A 6,374-nucleotide genomic window follows, 5' to 3' on the forward strand; every position below is an offset into this window, starting at 1 on the left:
CTCCTTCACTAATGTAATCCCATTTTTCAGTGTCTGCCAGTAACCCTCATTTCTCCTGTTCCTTTTCCCTTTCCTCATTAACTCTTACACCATTAAGATTTTTTTTTTTCCTTTTAAATGTGTCATTACATTCATTTAAATATGCCATCAATAGGTGAACAGGAGTGCCCCTTAGCAGGTCACTTCATGAGCAGATGAAAGAAGAGAGCTAAAATGGTGTTTTGTCTATAGATACAAAATTTTACAATAAACGCACGCAGGAATATTTCTAAACCTTTTATTCATTATTTTATGTTAATCACAAGCAAATCCAGAAAGGGAACCCTGTACGTCCTGCCAGTTCTTGCAGTGAGTTGCCTCTTGCCAGCATCACCATTGTTTTAATGAATTGTAGACACATCTGCCTACACACAGACAGTGCTGTGTACAGCAAGTAAAAAGGCCTTCTTCTTGATTACTCAGTAGCGCAGTAGCTAGAATACTGCTCAAGGAGACAAGAGTTGTGAATTTGTTCTCATAAACTGACAATAACATAATTAACTGTAACCATCTATGCCCTCAACTTAAACAGCAATAAGTCCCGAAAGTACACCATCCTGACTGAGCTTAAGAACTGGTTTCCAAATCAGGGTCAAGAGGCTCAGATGCAGATAGACACCCAGAGGAGAGGCAGAATTTCAAATCCATTTCTCACTTGGCTGTGCACCATGCTGCCTTTCCAGCATTACAACTATTCTACATTCCCTTTCCAAGAACTTTAATCACAGAATCACAGAACTGTAGGGGCTGGAAGGGACCTACAAACATCAGTGAGTCCAACCCCCTGCAAAGCAGGCTCCCTACAGCAGGCTGCACAGGTAGGCATCCAGGTGGGTCTTGAATGTCTCCAGAGGGAACTCCACAGCCCCTCTGGGCAGCCTGTTCCAGTGCTCCGTCACCCTCACTGTGAAGCAGTTCTTATGCTTCCTATGCTTCAGTTTGTGGCTATTTCCCCCTTGTCCTGTCTCCACACATTGCTGAAAGGAGTCTGGCCTTGTCTCTTTGCCTCCCCCACCTCAGATATTTATAGACCTGGATCAGGTCCCTTCTCAGTCTTCTTTTCTCAAGGCTGAACAGACCCAGATTGCTCAACCTTTCCACATAGGGGAGATGCTCCAGGCCCTTTATCATCTTTGTGGCCCTCCTCTGGACTCCTCACAGGAAATCCCTGTCTTTTTTTGTACCTATGAGCCCAGAACTGGACACGGTACTTTAGGTGAGGCCTGACCAGGGCAGAGTAGAGGGGGAGGATCACCTCCCTTGACCTGCTGGCCACATGCCTTTTAATGCACTCCAGAAAAATGCCTTCATTTACTGAGCCAGCAGCACAGAAGCAGCTCTCTCCCTATTCACATTTAGTCATAGGCAGTAATATTTACAGAATAGCTCTAGGGTACACAGACTATTCCTAAAATCCATAGGATAACTGGCGTCATTTACTACAGCTGAACTTACTACCTGGCAAAATTCTCAATTAGTGAGCAGATGCATTGTTAAAAAAATGCTTTGTTGCCTATATCCAGATTGCAATTTCTTAATTGCAAACTGCCCTGCCAGAAGTAATCAAACTGCAAAATACTTACCTTTCTAAAAATATTCCATATAGTTCATTTTCTGCAACAGTAAATATGATTCATCATGTCACCATCTGATGTTCTCCTGCTATACAAACCTCAATTGTCACCAACTGGTGCCTCATGTTAACCAAGAACTTGTAACCGAAACTTAAAAGGAGTTGCAAAGTACTCTCAGTTCAGCTGAAACTGATAGGGTGAGAAGAACTCAATACCTTGTGATATTAGCCTGTAGAAATTAGACTAATTCCATCAGTAGACCATGTCTCATTCTTACTGTGACCTGTGGTGTACTGTTTTGATCTCTGACCTAACTCTAAATGAGAGGACAAGAATGGGGAAATTAGCACACACAGAGTTTCATGCTGTTGCCATTTACATTGCTTCTTGTAACCATTTGCTTGGCTACTGCTGCCCAACTGTGCTGAAACCCACAGAAGTAATTAGATTTGGGTGCTTGCATTTCATCTATTCAGAAGACTGGGACCAGGGGTTAATGCAATGTTCAGTTAGTTTTCCTAAACCAAAGCACTCTTTAATCTTAAGGAACTAAACATAAAAGAAAGTGACATTTACAAAAATTAATGAGTGTGTGCATCTCTTACCAAAGGCATCCCCAGCTTGCACACAACAGCCTAGCTTTCAAATTCTGCATGGGTGTTGTCTTTAGTCACTTTCCCACAGTACTGTATACAGAACATCAGTGGTCAAAAAAGCAGATTGGTTTTTTTATCTGTTTATAAGTCATCTTTTATGCCTGGCAAAATAGTTGCATAACCTGTCAGGAGCCAGAGTAGGTTTTATTCTTCATAAATAATAGCTCAAACATTGTATTTAACATTAAATATGTACAAGAGAATACATTCTATAGTGTTTTCTTTATCTCTTTAGGTAATATGAAATCCAACCAAATATGTACAATATTAATACCATTCATCATACATTTCGGTATTCATCCAGATAATTTGTTCGCAAGCCATGTTCATGATTATTTGTGATTAAGTCAGCCTTTTGCCTTATTTCCCTGGTACTCTAACCCTGTAGGAAACAACAGTATCCAGAACACAGAAGTCACTACTAAAAACTAAACTAAACTAAAAATTAAACTAAACTAAGCTAAAACTTAACTAAAAACCAAGTAACTACATAGTCTAAACTAATAAAAATCCGCTGCCTTTCTTGTCTCCCAAAGAAACTAGAACCATTAAAAAATTGTTACTCTAAAACAATCAGTACAGACTGGGACATGACCTGCTGGTGAGAAGCTCTACAGAGGGGGACCTGATGGACAGCAGGTTGGTCATAAGCCAGCAGTGTATCTTGGTGGCCAAGAAGGTGTCTTGCTCCAATTTATAGGAGGGAGAGGAGTTTTTTTAGTATATGTATATCCGGCAGCAAGATTAAGACACGAGTCAAATGTTAGCCTGACCATTTTATTACAAATTCTAGTCATTTAGGGAGATGGAGAAGGAAAGAAGGGCAAAAGAAAAGAGAGAGGAAATAAAAGCAAGGAGTCTTTGCAGAGAGCAAGAGAGAGACAGTCACCACCATGGGTCCGAGCATGGTTCATAATACATCCGTTGATTTCAGGAACTCGTCACCGTGGGGGATGGAAGACAGCCAGGAAACTTTTTAAATTTTTAGTTGTCTGTTATAGTCTTATCACCGGAAGGCCTCACAAAGCATGCTTTGAGACAAAGAACAGTTTTGTCCTTCAAGAAGGATCATGGATCATAGGGTGCATTAAAAGGCATGTGGCCAGCAGGTTGAGGGAGGTGATCCTCCCTCGCTATTCTGCCCTGGTCAGGCCTCACCTAAAGTACTGTGTCCAGTTCTGGGCTCCGGGGTACAAAAAAGACAGAGATCTGCTGGAGACAGTCCAGCAAAGAGCCTGGAGCATCTCCCATCTGAGGAAGGGATGAGTAATCTGGGTCTGCTGAGAAAAGAAGACTGAGAGGGGATCTGATCAGTGTTAATAAATATCTAAGGCGTGGGAGGCAAGGGACGAGGCCAGACTTTTCAGTGGTGTGTGACAACATGACAAGGGGAAATAGCCACAAACTAAAGCACAGAAAGTTCTGCACAAATGTATGTAATAACTGATTCACAATGAGGATGACAGAGCACTGAAACAAGCTGCCCAGGGGGGCTGTGGAGACTCCCTTCTCTGGAGACATTCAAGACCCACCTGGATGCCTACCTGTGCAGCCTGCTGTAGGGAGCCTGCTTTGCAGGGGGTTGGACTTGATGATCTCTGTAGGTCCCTTCCAGCCCCTACAGTTCTGTGATTCTGTGATTTTAGAGCCATAAATCTGAACTATCAGAATAACAGTAGAAACAAATCAACTCCTTTACATGTATTTTGAGGCACTTTGTACAGTTAATGTATAAAAGCTTGCTTGCAACATCTCAACTAGACGTCGTTCCTTCTAAAATTACATATTGTTTTCTCAATTCTTTTCAGCAGATTATCAGCTTCTGATGTCCAATGAGTATACTGCTAACTGTCTACAAGACAGGAAATGGATGAAACAGAACAAGTGTCAGTGAAAGAAAACCTGATGCCCCATCAAAGACAAAGATCAAATGTAAGAGAAAGTGTGCAGTACTCCTATAGAAAAGTAAATCTACAGCTGGTGAAGGTATTGAGTAAGGGAAGGAAGGGAAGAAAAAATGAGAGGAGTTCATGAAAAAGCATCCTGAAATAACTGGAAGAAAAGAAGTAAGATTTCTTTTACTGGGAAGAAAAAGCACAGTCAAATACTTAACTTGATTTCTTAAAGATCATGTCAGTATTCTTGCTTCTTACAAAAAAGAAGAAAAAAAAAAGTCAACGCTTATTAACAGTTTATATTGAAGATATATTTCTGCAAAGATTTCCTTTGCTGAAATTATGAATTCAGTCAGATCTTGCTTTTACAAATTTCATCTAAGCTTTCAGCATAAGTAGTCACAATGAGGTGAGCAAGACAAGTTATGAATTAAAATGAAGAAATGAATTATTTTTTAAGCACAGGTCTTAGTTGTCTGTGATCCATCCTTACTCTGACTGTTAAAACCCATATATTTATTTGAAGCATACACAAAAAGAGGCACTGTCTATAAGCCTGGTGAAGCTCCACTTAGTCTGATAACATAATTCTAACAGTATTATTCCTATATATTTCTGGTAATATTATTTAGGTAAGTACTGTGAATAAGTCTTCTTGAAAACAATGTCAAAATAATTTACCATCATTATTGAAAATATTCAGAATTCTCTTTGTGAGAAAATTCTCTTTTGACGTAAGCGCGTGAGCTCTCACAGTGGTATTTTCTTCTCTTTTCCTTCTCTGATATACAAAACATGCAGCAAGATAAGGTTATATGCTAAAAGTAAGATAATGATACCCTCTCTCTTGAGCAAGTCCTCTAACTGATCTAAGAGGGATGCCACGTTTGTTTAAAATCACAAAATTAATAAAGAAACAAATGTAAAAATAAATAAATAAATAAATAAAAAGTTTGGGAGCAATATAAAATAGCATAAACAGACAAATAGATAAACAGACAAACAGAATGTTACATGACTAACATTCCTCTATAGGAATAGAATAGAATAGAAAAACAGTCACAATTATAACTAGGTCATTACTACAGATTTCCAGATGGGAACATTTGTTATTATAAGTTTTTCTATATATTATTTAATGTCTAATGGTCTTCTTTTTTTCTTCCAAATTCATGAAAATCACAAGGACAACACTCATATCTTCGGAATTATTTCAAAGTTGGAAATAAACTTCTAGTAAAATAATTAGTTGATAGTATTTCAACAAATTTTTATTTATACATTTGCAGTTTCCCTAAACCAATAATTACTATGGCAGTTAAACTATTTCAGTTTTACAGAGATGCTCCATAGTGTTTTGTTGTGCAAAACAATGATAAGATCTTAGATAAGAAGATATACCATAGTTGTTGTTGTGTCCTGGTGATTTTCTATGCAGCTACAGAGTGTTCTATACTTAGAAACCCTATTTTCATTTCTTTTAATTAGTTTTTTGTTCTTCCCACATAATTATCTAAATTCTGCAAACTACATGGATACAGCTCTTGGCAAAATATTTTATACTAGAAAGAGAATGCTGAAAGAAAAATGCAGCTGGATAGAGCCCTAAAATGCTCAATACTGATTTATGTACTTTGGTAAACTTAGGCACAAGAGAAGAAATGGGCAAATATTAGGAAAAAATATTCATGGAGACATTCACAAATCCCTTATAATTTGGCTATTATCCTATTACTTATATTTGCCTCTTTTCAAAATATTCACAAAGACTTTTATTGGATGGTATCAGTATGTAGCCGTGATAATTTTTGTACATATATTAATATTTACATTTGATCCTTAAAACTCTTCTTTTTACACAACCAAGAAATAAACAGGATATCGTGTAACAGAAGTTCCACACTTATAGACGAAGTATTGTAATTGGTTAAGCTGTGATTAGACTGAAGCACTTTCAAGCAATACAGGATGGCTGTATTCACACTGATGTTTCACATAAATATTTCTAAATAACAGAGGTGTGACATACGTATTCCTAGAAGTGATAGGGCAAAGCTGTTCAGCATTCTGAGGTCCTTTAAAATGCAATTCATGCTGCTGTGTCAAAGAAAAAGGAAAATCATATTTGGATTGTATTAAGCTAAACTTTTTTTTTTTTTTTTTTTTTTTTTTAATGTCACTGAGATAGAAGACAAGAAATTCTGGTCCAT

This window comes from Tetrao urogallus, assembly GCF_951394365.1.
Source record: "Tetrao urogallus genome assembly, chromosome: Z".
NCBI lineage: Eukaryota > Metazoa > Chordata > Aves > Galliformes > Phasianidae > Tetrao > Tetrao urogallus.